The sequence below is a fragment of the Rhipicephalus microplus genome, chromosome 2, assembly GCF_043290135.1.
Source record: "Rhipicephalus microplus isolate Deutch F79 chromosome 2, USDA_Rmic, whole genome shotgun sequence".
NCBI lineage: Eukaryota > Metazoa > Arthropoda > Arachnida > Ixodida > Ixodidae > Rhipicephalus > Rhipicephalus microplus.
In genome coordinates, this window is record NC_134701.1 from 43,844,648 (window position 1) to 43,861,094 (window position 16,447).

The 16,447-nt window shown below is 45.1% G+C and overlaps 1 pseudogene; it reads left to right on the top strand.

Moving 5' to 3' along the window:
• LOC142788947 (transient receptor potential cation channel subfamily M member-like 2) overlaps positions 1–16,447 on the top strand; it is a 1,303,464-nt pseudogene that overhangs the window by 1,149,800 nt on the left and 137,217 nt on the right.

Sequence of the window (16,447 nt, forward strand, 5' to 3'; positions counted from 1 at the left end):
TAATCATGAGATGCGTGCCATGTGAGAACATGAATACATGCCACAGTCGAGGCGCTATTACATTTTGACATGACGCGGTGCGAGAGCTCGCCGACGTTTATTTCGTCAAGCGACGCCGGCATTGCCACGCCAGGCGCCGGCCCTGCCACATACTCGCTGGCGCGCGCCGCGCTGCGTTGCTTTGACGCATGCGCATTTCAGTGCGTCTGGCGTCCCTCCTTAACGAAAGAAGGGAGACGCAGTGTTGTCTCGGTAACGTATCGGCGCGAAATGCAGCATGTCGCATTTTGCGCCGGTTCTTGTCGGGCCGCACCGACGGACGCTGGTCGCGCCTGGCGTCACACTATTCACCTTTCAATAAACGCCTCCCTGGGCGCCACCATAGCCCTCCTTGGGCTGTGCAAATTTGCGCGTCCGCTCAAAAATGCACTGCCAACGCCGCGCCCTTAGCCTTTGTCCTCCCGCGCAGAGCCCATCATGGTGGTGTTTTTTTTACCTTCCTGTGAAAAAGTGTATAAGTGCTCGCGTTTTGCTAACGTAGCGCCACTGTGCCCTGCGTGCGCGCGCGCCAACGCTACATTGGAGTCTACTGAGCTCTTCATGATGCGCTCGCGGCCGTTTTGCTAGCTCCACATATACCACATTTGGTGTTACGTGACATCAATGAATGACGAAATATATGACTGGTGCAAACATGGTAATTCTTACACGCGTGTCATGTAGGAACACGACAATATACCACGCCCGTAGCGTTCTCACAGCTATTTTGCTAGCTCCACATATACTAAATTTGGTATCACGTGACGTGAATAGATGACAAAGGTCATCTATTAGCGTCATAATATTCATGACACGGCAGTCATATAAGGTATCACTTACCTCCACCTTGTAACGTTGTGCTGATTTTAAAGTGACATATCAACATTTTTTATTCGTGATTCGCATATCATCGAATCTCACTGTACCGGGGATCGGGATTTTTTTCTTTTGCTTACGCGAGCACCACAGGGTGAAATAAATAACTGCACCGTGTTTTCTGAAAATATTAGTACTAAAATTGCTCCGAACCTTATGACCACATTTTACGTTGTAACATATCTAAGCGTATGTTCTCGCATTCCGTAACAATTCTAGCCGGATGAGTTGGTTCATAATTTTGGGCCAACTGTTGTGCGCAAATAAGGACAACGACACAAAAAACAGAAGACAAGACAAGCCCAAACTTTCAACCGAATTTAAATATTTGTTATCATTCAAATATATAGTCACAAAAGGACATAGTCAAGCCGTTAGAAGTTCAAAACAAAACAACACACAGCTGGTCATGCGAAAAATCAGACTCACTATCAAATAAGAGTATTCACATACCAGTAATACAAGTATGAGCGCTCATACCCAAAATCCTAATCTCTGAGAAAATCGGCGAGAACATGCACGCACGCGTGGGCATGTGCGTGTTACTGTTATTTCTAAGTGAAAGCTCCTTTGCACGGTCGTTCACTCAACTCCCCGTATTACCTACGTAAAATTTCCCACAAGACAGCAGCATTTCGTAGGTGACGCCAGTCACACATTTCACGTACACAAACGCATGCTTCTTTCCGCCAGCACAGGATCTCTTCTCGCCAGAGAAGTTTCCCGGACAAAGCCCAGCCAGCTTACGCGGGGTAGAGAGCACGTTCGGCCCACCGTGCCCATTCACTATCTTTTTCAGGTTGTAGGAAACGCTATGCATATAAGGCATCGCCTCTGAACGTCACCTCTGATGCAGGTCAGGGTCCACGCTGGAATGGGCTGCTTTGGCATCACATAGAAGAACCGTGATTACCATCACTGCACTGCATGGATACCCGGAAGCATTAAACGCCGCACATGATCAATAAAGATATATTGCATTGTATGGGTGCATGATTTCCTGAGAGTGGAACGTAGACATCATTTGGCAATCCCCCTTTACCCAAGCTAAGAATTCGCAGAATCATAGGCCAAAAGGGCCTTCTGCGCAGGGGGACTGTAACGCCAACACAGATGGTCAGCTAAAACTAGAGGTAGCTAAAAACAGCCTTGAGTCATCAGAGGGAAACTCTTAAGCAAAGGTTAAGCCTTTTCTACGCTGTTTAAAAGCATTAGAATTAGCATCAATAGTGTTGCCTAAAGAAGTAAAATTAGGCCTGTTTAAAAGAATTAAAAAAATTGCCCGCAGCTTCCCTCGGGGGAACACTGAGGAGGATGCGGAGCATATAATTGGTTAACGGGGTGTTGGTTAACGTGGTTGTGAAATGGGGTGTTAAATTGCGACTTACTCGGGTCGATGGCTAAATTGGTTAACGTGGTTGTAGGAGGGGGTGTTAAATGAGTGAACACGTACACACGTATGCGAAAGGGCGGCGCTGGTCGAAGGGACGTCGATCATTGTGTTTGTGGATTCGTTGGAATTCATTTCACCGCGACCTTGGACGTCGACGCGCCGTACAAACCAACCGACGAGCGGCAACTGAGCGAGCGAGTGCCGACCTTGAGTATATATACAGCGCGACGGCGCATGCACTGTCAGCTGTCGAATGTTCGAGAAGGGGGAGAAGCGCAACGGCGCATGCGCGCGCGTCAGCTGCGGATGTTCTCGAAGCGTGACGGCGCATGCGCGCTACATTATACAGCTAGCGAGTGTTCGTGAGGAGGAGAAGCGCACGCGGTGTGTAGAGGAGGAAGGGTGCACAGATGGTGGAGGAGTGAAGCGCGCGCGGTGTGTAGAGGAGGAAGGGATGCACAGATGGTGGAAGAAGGAGGAGGAAGCTTGCGGACGGCGCCGCACTACAAGCCTCGAGTATTAGATGCTCCGCATCTAAAAAAATCGTCCCCGTAATAAACACTATAACAACATATTTTTTGGTAAGAGCGCTATCAAAACACTAACTAAAGTCTGCCAAGAAAATGTTGCATAAAATAGCCGCCAAACACGATCCAATAGAAATACCTTGCCGCTGCAGATAAAAGCCATCTTCAAACAAAACAAAGGTTGAGCGAAGATAGATTTCTAGTGACGACATTAATCTATCGACTGACTAGGCGGCCGCATTCTGAAAAGCTATGACTGCATTAGCTTCAATACAGTCGCGAACAGACGCAAGCAACTGGGCATCAGGCACGGATTAAAATAGATCCCCGACATGCCCAGAAAACATAAACTATGTAGAATTTTCTACCTGCAAAAACCGCACAACATCCTCCGAACTCTTTGTAGCGAAGGAATCCAACCAATTCAGCCCATTCAGTTTTTTAGGCAAGAACTGGCGAACTAAATGCTGCGATGAATCCTGCCATGAATAATTCATGACATTGTGGCCACTTGAATTTTAAATGATGCCAAGAACCATGAATTTGTGACCACTTGACTACGTTCTTTTGTGACTGAATATTTGAAGCATGACAGATATTTAAATTCGGTTGAAAGTATGCGCTTGTCTTTGTCTCTTCTTTTCTGTGTCATTTTTGTATTTTCGCACACCAAATTACTCCGAATTATGAACTAACTCGCCCACCTACAAGTTTTACTGAACCACATTTTTTCTATAACGCGCTCTTTCTTCGATGTTTCGTCCGCTCCTTCGTCATCAACCTTCAATCCATTGGTGAGCCACATAGTCACAACTACTTGCCGATCAAGATATCTTTCGTTCTGTTTACGGAAAAGAGTTGTACGGGCAGACATTTTGAGGCTGTTTGGTACAGTATTACCGTCTCCAGGTCATGCCAAACGCGTAAATTGTCTAATACGCTCTGAACTTCGGAGGCGAATCCGGATTCTTCAGTATTATCTACGTGTCTTGTACTACAACAGTGACCCTCCCTGGAAGACAGAAGTGATGTGGCATTCCCCTGAGGGTTTTCGCTGGCATGTTTAATTTTTGGGGTGTCTTCTACCTAAGTAATGCGCTTTATCTGATTCGTAAGAAAGACGAGAAACGAAGAGGTGAGTCACGTGTTCTCATTTTAGATGATGCGTGAATCCCGGAACAGGCCGAATGCATACTCAAGAAGGGTTCCAAGTTTAGCTATTAACCAGTCGCACCCTTCCCGCTAGGAATTCCTCACTTTTAAAAGACGCGTTTCAACTAGAGCACCTCAAGGCCAGTATGCGCATTGTTTGCTTGAAGGTGTCCAGGTATTGTCAAGCACTGTGCATAGGGCAGACTACCGTCAGCGCCGGTATCCCACAGACAAGGTGGTGAAGTATTTTAGAGAAAATGACCTTTCCCTTCTTCAAGCAGACAAAGAGGATGGTCTTGTTGTATTAGGCTCTGGGTCGTATGATGAGAAGGCTAAAAAGAAACCTTCTAGGAATTTTATTTCTTCCTCACCATGGTGGTCTAGGGGCTAAGGTACTCGGCTGCTGGTCCGCATGTCGCGGGATCAAAACCCCGCTGCAGCGGCTGCATTTCCAATGGAGGCGGAAATGCTCTAGGCCCATGTTCTCATATTTCGGTACACGTTAAAGAACTCCAAGTGGCCGAAATTTCTGGAGACCTACCCTACGGCGCCTTTCATAAAAATATCGTGGTTTTGGGACGTTAAACCTCACATATAATTTAAATCGTGTTTTAATTCAGTGAATTGTTAAACTACTAAACCTTAAATATCAATCAATTGGAAATTCTGTTTATGGTAAAGGCAGTGCTGTTTGTGGTAAAACTAAAGCTGTTTACATGTGCAAGGACGTTGAACATTTTCGGTTGGCAAAAGATATTAGTACATGCAAAGGTAATGCCCACGAAGTTTTTTTTTCACTGCAAAGACGCACAAGCCTGATGTTCCTTTGTGAACAATAGGTTATGAGCAGGCTTCATGGTAGCATTTTGTTAGCCAGTTTTCGCTCAAAGAACTGAATGGGGTGAATGTGTCGGATGCCTTCGCTACAAAGAGTTTGGAGGATGCTGTGTGGTTTTTGCAAGTGGAAAATTCTACCGAGTTTAAGTTTTCTGTGCATGTACACGTAAAGTTTTCTGAGATATACACTCTACGGAAAAATTTCCCTAAAAATAGTAACGGAGCCATATGGGCGGCCGTGATGAATGGATCTACGGTTGAGCAGTAACCAAAGACGAATGGGTGCCGCGTGCAAACCAGTTAGTCTCCAAAGAGATGAACCACCTAGGAGATGCGGGCCGCGTGCAAAGCATTGTCAAGGGCACTAGTCGTCCTCCTCTCTTCTGGCTCAGTGTTCCCCGTAGTTTCTAGCGACGGTTGCTTTGCATCGCACTCGGAGAGCTCGACAATCTAGGAATTGCACCATGGTGTTCAGTCTGTGCGCTTATAGGAGCGTGGGCTGCTGATTTTGCATTTCGCCGCACCTATGAAGTTCGGAGCAGGCCTCGACACGTCGCCACACCGTGCTGTATATCTCTGGCTTAGTCAAGATTGTAACGACCAACTCACGACACCACCGTTCGGGAATGAAGGCCAAAAAGGCAGCCGAGAAGACAGCAAGCGTATCGGATACATTTTTTAACTATGACTCAGGGCAGAAATCAGCGCTGAATTCTTTCACAAGTGGGTGAGTATTCTTTATTCTGCCGTACTTGTCGGATGTACGATACGGATTGCTATTGCCTGCAATGGGCTCGGTCGTTATGTATATCGCACGCACGAAAGTCACCGCGAATGTCAGCTTCGGCGTCTGTAGTTCACCTGCGCCTTTCGACCGCTCGCTCGGACGCTCACTCATCGAGTGCTCGCCTGTCTTCGCCGGCGTGATCAGCTCTAGGCTCGCGATATTGGACGGAGACCTCGTCGCTGTTTTGCGAGTCATCCAAAACACGCTGTGGCTACTCGTAACGATCATGGTTGTAGTATGTCTCGCGCTCTAAGTGCACCGGCATGGGCTGGTGGGGCTTTCGCTAGCGTCGGAAACGAGTCTGTGAAAATTGGTCGCCGTTATACACTCCTTCCCCGTCAATCGCTCGCAAGCAGCTCGGCGCTGGCCGTTGGCGGCTGCTACGGCTGAAGAATTGCATTTGCTCGCTGCAGCCACTAAAGTTTGTAGAAAAGGGCCACAGTACTGTAGGATTTTTAGGCACTCGCTCCTAACCAACTCAGCGCTGTTTATGGCAGCGGCCCAGCATGTGGTCGTTCTTCTGTTCGAGGTACACTGGCGGCAGACGCTCAGCGTGCAACGCCGTGTTTGGTCTCGCGTTCGCTTCTTACGGTGTTCCATTTTCACGGTGATATAGAATAAGCCACCTCAAAACATACTTGCCTATCAGTTCTCTGGTTGATCATCATCACTGTGCCAACACGCCACCCAGAGCATCGGTTCCTGCATACCGGTCGTCACGTAAAGAAGTTACCCAGTTACGTAAATCAGTGACTTTTTAGAACGAAGCTCCTTATAGCAGCATCCGTTCGTCCCTCGTATCCGTTGTAGTATGTAACGAGTATAACATTTTGACCTCCAAAGTGGTGCCGGTGAGAGTTTTCTTTTTTGCGTTGTTGAACAATAAAAAATAGTGCTCAATGTACCTACCAATGGCTGCTAATGGGGAATGAGAGACATGGGCATTCGGCTTTTTGTTAACGCGCACGCTGCAATCCCCGTTAGCAGCCATTGGCATGTACATTGAGCACTATCTGACAAGAAAGGGGTGCTACGTTATACTCGCTTCGTGTAACCTCCTTAGATTTAGAAAGGTTTAGCGAGCGTTGAGCCGCAGTGCCTTGAATACAATGAACTATTATATACCACGAACTCGAGGTGGTTAAAGGTGGGAAGTAGATACGAAGCGCATGCCATAAGAAAGTAAAAGCCGAATTCTCCTTCTCTCATTTCCCAATAGCAGCCATTACCATGTACATTAAGTACTATCTGACACGAAAAGATTGCTACGTTATCCTCGCTAGGTGTAACCTCCTTGCTTTTAGAAAGGGTTAGCAAGCGTTGGGCCGCAGTGCCATGAATACAGTGAACTACTATATAACATGAACTCGAGGTGGTTAAAGGGGTGAAGTAGACCCGAAGCGCAAGCCGTAAGAAAGTGTGCGTGTGCCACCTCTCGTTTAGTTCTTGGAATATACGCTTGATGGCGGTGCTTCTATATGGGGAATATATGAAAAGAATTGAGATGGTCGTACTTGAAGTGTCGAATAGATGGTCGAACGGATACACAGACAGATGCATGAATGGACGCATGAACGTACGCTGGGGTGGATGCATGGACGAACGCAGGGACGGTCGCACGAACAGACGCATGCATGGACGGGCGGATGGACACATGGACGGTCACAGAGACAGACGCACGGACGACGGAAGCAAGAACGACTGGACGAACGAATGCTTCGCCCCACTCTCCATTATTCATTCCGTGAATATGCTTCCAATTTTTTTTTCGACTTACCGAAGTTTGGCACTGGCTGTGCACTGTTCTGTCGCCCCAATCTAAACTTCATTCCCAGCTCAATAAAAGAAAGCCAAAATTAAAGGTGTGCGAAAGACTTTTTCCTACATAAGCATACCAGGTGTAAAGCCAATTTAAAATAAATGAAAAGGGGTTTTGAATGAATACCCAAAACGCAAAATTTTCTAGAAAAAGCCACTTGGTAAAATAAAACTGTGGGTGGACGGTAACGCATTTTGTGCTCAAGGGCTCATCGAGCAGGAAAAACTCGTGATTTCTTTAATGTAATATTAATGGGCCAGAGACGTGTAGGCCATTAATATTAAGAATAAAAAAATAAAAATGAAATGAAACAGGAATAGTTCGAAAACTATTATCATTAGGACGACGATATAAATAAATTTAAAAAATATAATTAAATTAAAACATTATAATAGTAATAATAAGCATAACGTTAAAATGATTTATTATATTAGAACAAACTATTATTATAAAAAATTTACCAGTAAAAAGCAAAAGAAAGAAAAACAGAAGAAGTAGAAAGTAAGAGAAACAATTAAGTACATAATTCGCAGTCTAGAATATCCTTATCTTCCTTCCGGGGAGTAGTGGTCAGCCAGACCACGCGTGGTTATTCACAACCGGGTGGACCTTCCATGACTTTGTCGAGTTTTTTTCGAGTTTTTCTCCAGTTGACCCGCTCTTTTCGTCATGGTACACTTCGTTTTGAAGACCTGTTTATAGTTCGCAGTCCACAATGTCGGTATTTTTCCTCCGGGAAGTAGTTGTCAGCCAACCACACGTGGTTGTTCACAATAGGGTAGACCTTTCACGACTTTGTCATGAAAGGTCTACCGTCAAAAGTCGCCCGTCAAAAGGCTCACGCTTTTGCTCCAGTCACTGCTTGTCACAGCACGGGGTCGTTGATTGTCTTCAGAAGTACACTCGACATTGAATCACGCGAACCTCATGAGTAATCGATAAATAAAGGAAGAAATCAATATTGAGTGTGGACATAAAGGCGCGTGTCCGATGAGGATGTTGGGAGCGACAACGTGAAACGGCGAGGCATAGTCCGCAACTCGATCAATGCAGAAGAACTTCTCGACACACGGAAATTATCCAGTAGACGAATTATAAGAACGATAACCATACAATACATGCAATATCTTTCAACACGGCAATTATGTTACTGCGGACTCGCTGCACATATGACAGGTGTACTCGCGTGAAGCTGGTGGTGAGCCTGCATGTAGTACAACGACGCCTGTTGCAACTGTTGGTATACAGGCTTAACCAAATTAAGCCTGCAGATGGCAGTACTATCAAGAAGTTATACAAGTAACTTTAAAATAACAAACAAATGCAATTATAACTTTTCATGCCAGATAAAGCATTTTACTATTAGTTGTTTTTATATTTGGTTATGCAGCTTTGTTTATTTTGCATAACAAAAATGTTTACGAACTTTTGTCAAAAGCGGTGGTTATTTCTGAGTCACTGCAACGCAATGCCAATAAGTACAGATCTCAAGGGCAATGCTTTTGCGGCAGCGGCTTTCCTCGTGTGTAGAAAAGCATGAATGGTATGCATTCCTGCTTAATAAAGAAGAAAGGTATCTGACCGGGTGACCATTCCTTTACCTCTGTACGCAGTGGCGTAGCCAGAAACTAGCACACCCAGTCCCTGAACTCCCTCCCCCACCTCCTCAACCTTCCTGCGAATTTTTTTCACTGTGGCACACATGGAGCAAAATGACCATTTTCCTGTCCCCCTCCCCTTCGAGATCAACGAGGTGTTCTACAATTTCCCTCCCCTCCCCCGAATTTTTATTTTTTTTACGTATGCCGCTGTCTCTACGTGACAGCTAGCGTTGTGACATCAAGCAGTGGTGGGGTGAGAGGCTTGGCTACGCATTAACCCTTCTCATCCCTCTGCGTCATGTCTTCGCTCGCGAGGAACTACCAGTGGCACGGAGAAAGCAGGGGGGGGGGGGTGGCAGGGTGGCGCACGTGTCAGCAGTTGCCGCTCCCTGTTGTATTTTTGTTGTACGAGTGTAACTGATTTTTAAATTCGCCTCCAAATGCTCACTACAACGATACGATGAGTTCATCTCCTGTGCTGTCCTCACTGCCCACTGATCGGCTAATGTAATGATGATGATGATTTGTGGGGTTTAACGTTCAAAACTCACCATATGATTATGAGAGACGCCGTAGTCGAGGGCTCCGGAAATTTTGACCATCTGGGGTTCTTTAACCTGCACCCAAATCTGAGCACACGGGCCTATGACATTTCCGCCTCCTTCGGAAATGCAGCCACTGCAGCCGGAATTTGAACCCATGACCTGCGGGTCAGCAGCCAAGTACCTTAGCCACTAGACCACCGCGGCGGGGCGATCGGCTGAAGTAACCATCCCCCTCCGAGCGAATAAAAAATTGGCAAGTCTATGTAACTGTTCGGGGTATCACTTGACAGTAAGCGAGTGACCCTATGCTTGTTAGTTTTAAATACATATTCTATGTGCGCAAGGTGGTGGAAATCACCCCGGAAGGCCCCAATAAAGTTTGCCTCTACACCGCGCTTTTGGCATGACTATCTCAGCAATATTAATAATAATAATAATAATAATAATAATAATAATAATAATAATAATAATAATAATAATAATAATAATACTTTATTGTACACATCCATAAGAAATACAAAGAAACGGGCCTGTCTAAGTCCCCAGGACTTGTGCGACTAGCCCCGGCAGAGCCGGTTACAGCGATGTGAATACGATGTAACAAAACTATTGTTGTTTCCTTACCAACAAACAGACAAACAATTAACACCATTACTTTTTTAGGACAGTAAATATGTAATGGTGTCATTGAAGTGAAGACATTCTCATCATGTCAATGTTCTTACTGAAACTTTATAAAAAAAATATGGGAATACAAACACTTTAGTGTTTTAGATTTCCGAAAGACAACATGTACGTGGATGTCGAGATCAGCCAAAAATCGAATTTGACTTGGGTTTACGTTAAGAAATCACAGATCGTCGAAATTTCTGAAGCACTCCGCTGTGGCATTCCTCATAGTCTTATAGTGGTTTCTGGATCTAAAATCCCTGCAATCATTACGTTTAGAAGCAAGAAATTCAGTTTTTGCAGGCTATAAAAGATTAAAGTAAAGTTCTTTGTTGCAATGTCTTTTGTCACATTAGAACACGCAATGAAAAATCTGCATACTTTGATCATCAGAAATTCTGGTGCATGTTGTCATCCGAGTCTTCATTGCACATCTGATGCTTAGAGACATTTGACTTTGCAGATCTAATGTCAGCCAACTGACTTAGGTGTGCATCATTAGGTGCACATTATACTCCCAAAGTTCATTTTAAAATGTTCGAGCGGAACAGTGACGCTCGGCTAGAACTCGCCGCCACGCTGGCGGTAAAGCGGTTTGTGGCTCCTCGGAGTTATGACTGTGGCTACCGCTCTTTTAAGCTATTGCGCTGCATTGATCGAACTGCGTCTTTGACGATGTGTGACATCACGGCGAAAATAGTTGCATGCCCTGTTTTACACGTATGTTTTTATCTCACCTTTCACGTATTTTCAAACCCATGCATCCTTATCCTCTCTCACTTGTAACTATTTTTACAATGTTATCGTTCAGCCATGGGCACACTGTGCAGAAGGCTGTGGCTGTGTGCGCCGGCCTCTGCAGTGCCTGTCATCTATTGCTTGTGTCGGAGCGGCTACAGAAGGACTGTAAGAGATGTGAAGGTAAAGATTTTTGCGAATAATTTTCTACACGTGTGTTTTTCTATCAACTTGCACGTACGTTTTTGTCATATGTGTGCATCCTCGTCTTCTGTCACGTATGACTATTTTTACTTATTGCACAGCCGTGGGCACACAGAATGCAGAAGGCTGTGTGCGCTGGCGTCTGCAATGCCTGTCATCTCTCGCTGCCTTCGGAAGAGCTTCACAAGGACTGCACAAGTCATCGCCTTTTTTTCACTTTTATTCCTTCCTGTCCTCCCCTCTCTTCCATTTACTTTGCTTTTTCTCTGGCAGCAAGGGTTAACCTGGTGTATACATCCAACCTTGGGTAGATATATTAGGTTATAGCAGCCATGTACAGCTATCATCTACGTTTCCAAACATGTTTCGTAGCGTCCCCTCGTAGGGCTTCGTGGTGGGCAGCTGGCATGGCCGCCGAATCAATAACATACTTCATTGGATCCTCTAACCCTTTCCAAATCACTTTCCAAAATATATTATCCAATGCCAGAGTACAGACAAGAAAGCGAGGAATATATCACCCTTCCTTGTATCAAAGTGTCTCATGAAAACACGGGGCACGGGCTACAAGGCCAACAAGATCGCCAGTGATGACCTGCTCCTTGAACTGAAAAATTGTGTACAATACGAAACACTATGCAACTTGACTGCATTCGATGATCATCTAATCACCATAACTCCACACCGTACAATGAGCGCTGTAAAGGATGTCGTATCTGATGGCGACATAATAAAATTATCTGATGACGAACTACTAAAAGGCTCTAAAGATGAGAATGTCTTTCATGTACAGCGCATTAACATACGAAAAGACAAACAAGAAAGTATCACCAAACACATTATACTTACTTTTTGTTTCACAACGCTTTCTACCTAAAATACAAAAGGGTACCTCGAACTGCAACTGAGGCCTTACATTCCGAACCCTCGGCAATTATTTAAGTGCCAGCGCTTTGGCCATGGCACTCAGAGCTGCCGAGGGTAGCTTACATGTGATTAGGGCAGCAACAGAGGACATTCCGCTGACGACGACTGTGAATCTCAACGGCACTGTGCCAACTGTGACGGTGACCATCCGCCATATTCCAGGCACTGCGTGGCCTGTAAGAAAGAAAAAGAACTCATCACCACTAAATTCAAACTAAACATCACCTTCCGCGAAGCGCCACAGCGTGTTTCCCCGCACTATGCAGGGAACACACCGTACGCCGAAGTGGTGTGAGGAATGACGCCACCACTACAGTTTTCAGCGATGCCTCGGACCACGCCTGGCGTGAAGCAAACGCCACAAGCCCCCATGGCGAGAGCAGCCTCGGCTGCCACGCCCCCCCTCCTGAACCCAGCCCTACCCGAGGGCCCCTGTGCGTCTAGGCAGCAGCCAGGGTACCTCACAAACTAAAGAGGTCGCCTCGACCTCCGGCCAGGTGGGGACGAAGGCTCCATCCATCACGACGAAGCCTGCCCAGAAACAGGGCTGTCTGGCGCCTCTTCTGAGGCGATGGACGCCATCAGTGCGCCGACGCAGACTGCTCCAAAGGAGTGGTGAGGTCTCCTCGACCGCTCCAAAACCGGCAAAACTGTAATTACCGGGCCTCCCAAAGGCCCTATAAAATACGTCACTTCTTTTTTGAGACAGCAGTCACACTAATTTCACAAACACAGCACCTTTTTGCTCCCAATATGGAGACATAAATTATACAATGGAACGTCAGAAGACTACTTTAAAGCCTCGACGATGTCATTGAACTTCTACACAATCATTCTCCAAAAGTACTGTGTGCACAGGAAACAAACCTAAAATCTAAGAATAAAAATTTTTAGCGTCTATATGTAATCTTCCGAAAGGACAGAGATCATGCCGTAGCGTCATCTGGTGGTGTAGCTAATCTTGTTAATCGAGGAGTAGCGTTTACTTATGTACCACTACTAAAATCTCTAGAGGCAGTGGCTGTTCGAGCAGTTCCTCTCAAAAAGCTCGTCCCCATCTGCTCTCATTACATACCACCGGAATACCTCCTAGAAAAACATGAATTCCAGCCTTTATTAGATGAGTTACCAGAACGTTATCTGGCTTTAGGGGACCTGATTGAGCACAGCAGTTTATAGGGTGACATTTGGAAGGGTATAGGGCACCACGACAAGGACACATGAAGAAAGACGCACACACACTCAGAGAATGGCTGTATAGGGTGACGGTTGGTGTAATGCAGGAGGTCGTCTCATCGAACAGTTCCTCTATTCTTCAGGTGCTTGTCTGTTGAATAGGAAAGAGCCGACATATTACATCCTTGCTAACAATACTTACTTGTTGATAGACCTTAGCATTGCATCTCTATCATTTTTATCCCTACTCCAATGAAAAATCATAAAGAACCCTTTCGGAAGTGACACTTTTTCTGTTTTACTGAGCACACCATTATTAAACGAATGTCCTGCACAGGTTCACAAATGGCTCATATAAAAAGTCGATTGGGACTAGGTTTATAAAATTACGTGTTCTAGTAGGACGGATATATTATTTTTAAGTGTAAATGGGGCTGTAGAGCATTTTACAAGCCTTCGACTGACGCTGCGATTCAATGCATCCCTCGAACATCTCGACTGCCCAGCAAATCACGTGTCCCATGTTGGAATAATGAGTGCAGAAATACTCGCAAGAAGCGAAACAAAGCATGGAAGTTGCTTCGACAGTCTCCGACAGCGGAGAATCTTACAAATTTTAAAAACATAAAGTCCTAAAAGAGGAGGACACGCTGACAGACAAGAAGAGAATGTTGGCACAAATTTCTATGAGTCATTACCTCATATGCCCAGGAGGGTAAAGCCTGAAATAGGGCTAGAAAGGTGATCGGAATACAAGTGCATCCGGTCCCTCTTGTAAACACTCGAGGAAACAGCTTGGAAGTCCAGGCAAACTATCTAGGCGCTTACTTCGAGCACATCTATAGCTCATCGCACTACTCCAAAGCTTTTTAGCAGTATAAATTAAGAATCGAAAACCAGAAAGTAGAACGCAAATTTCGAAAGAATGAGCCATACAACCAACCTTTTAGCTTGTCTGAATGACAAACATCGCAGAATGGCCGTTTTATTTCCGCCCTAGGCTCAGACCATGTGGTCTATGAAATGTTAAAAAACGTACCTCTCGAAATGCTCAAAACCTAACTTTCTCTGTACAATTCCATTTGGTTCTCTAGTGAGATGCATTCTTCTCGGAAAGACGCTATTGTCGTCCCATTATTGAAGCTTGGTAATGATCCATCCTCTGCAGAGGTTTACAGGCCGATATTAATAACAAGTTGCCTCTGTAAGTTTTTCTAGAAGATGAATAACCATATATTGACATATTTCCTAGAAACAAACAACCTACTGGACCCATACCAATGTAGATTTCGCGAAGGTAGATCAACCACTAACCACTTATTACGCTCTGAGGCGCAAATCCGCGACCCCTCGTCCATAAACAGTTCTTCCTTTCGGTAGTTCTCGATATAGAAAAGGCGTATCACACCACATGGCGCTTTGGCATACTGCGAGACCACTCATATTTAGGTGTCCGAGGTAACATGGTAACTATAAATGATAGTTATTTGTCAAATCGCACTTTTCGTGTCCAAGTGGGGAATGTCTTGTCTAGAACATTTGTCCAAGACACTGGGGAGCGGCAAGTTGGTGTATTAGTTGCACACTTTTTAATATAAAAATGAATAACCTCTACACTCCTACATTCTACGCTATACGTTTTATTTCACGTATGTTGACGACGTGCAGATAGGTTTTAAATCATGCAACCTTGCAAAATGCGAGCGGCAAGTTCAATTTGGCTTCAATTAGGTAACAAAGTGGGCTGATGAGAATGGGCTCACCCTTTACAAAAGAGTACATGCGTTCTATTCTCCAGAAAGAGAGGTCTTCATCCAAATCCAGTCATTGACTTGTACGGTCAGCGGCTACCAGTGACATCTGAACATGAATGTTTAGGTATAGTCTTAGACATGAAATTAACATTTGCATCCTACATAAAAATTTTCCTAAACAAGTGTTTAAAGACCATGAACATCCTGAAAGTGTCGCCACACACAACGTTGGGAAGTGACAGAAAATGTCTGCTGAATCTTTACAAAAGCCTCATAAGAACGCGTTCAGATTATGGTGCGATTGTCTATCAGTCTGCAACACTAAGCCATTTGCAAATTCTTTATCCTATTTTTATTTCGGCATTAAATATATATGGCGGCTTTTTGTACCAGCCCCGTAGAAAGCCTCTACGTTGAATCAAATGAGTGGGGGTAAGTGGCTTCATCTTCGACATTGTGGGAAGTTTTACGAAGGTAATACTGGGCGTTGCGTGAACAATCAAGCAAGGAAGCTTTCACCTCAAAATAACGAGAACACGCATTTGCCCGCCCATTGCAAAGCTTGCATGTGCTTGCCGATTTTCTCAGAGATTCGGATTTCGGGTCGGAGTGCTGATACCACAACCCACGAACTTATGGAAGCCTTTTAAATTGCTGCAAGAGGCAATGCTTGTATCAGTTGTACGTCAATATTCTTTTTATAGCATAATTTTCGCGTGGCCGGCTGTAAGTTGTTTCGTTTTGAACTTTTGACCACTTGCCTACGTTCCTTTGTGACTATATATGTGAAAACTGGCAAATATTTTGTTGGAAGTTTGCGCTCGTCCATATCTGTTCTTTTGTTTGTCGTTGTCTGTATTTGCGCACACCAGTTTGCCAGATTTCTTGCATTTTGGCGCTATCAAAATAGAGCGGTGCATTAAACCAAGACATTTCTCTCACGGTACCTTTCTCTTACTGCTGCTTTATATTTCTGCAGAATTTCTCCGCAGGCACAAGAGGCACTCCTCTGTCTTGTACAAATATTTTTGTAGACAGACAGACAAACAAAGAGCATTAGAGGGTCCTGAGAAACGTTGCTCTTTTAGAGCAACGCCGCGGGCCACTCCCTCGTAGGAACGGAGATGCCTAGCTTCACTGCCACATCGTGGGCTCTCTCGACAGCCCGCAGTTGTGGTAGCAGCTCTGAACTTCGTAAAACAGAGTCCCAATTTTCTTCTGTGCGCTGATTTGGGCCCCGCAACGAGGGAAACTGCCAGAGCATATGTTCTAAGTCACTAACCTCAGCAAAATCAGGACAAGTAGAGTGGAAAGCCTCTGAAGAGACTATTCTGAGGAAAAATAGGTTTAGATAGGACCTAGTCTGGCGCATTCTAAACGTGATGGCCAGAGGTTTAAACAAC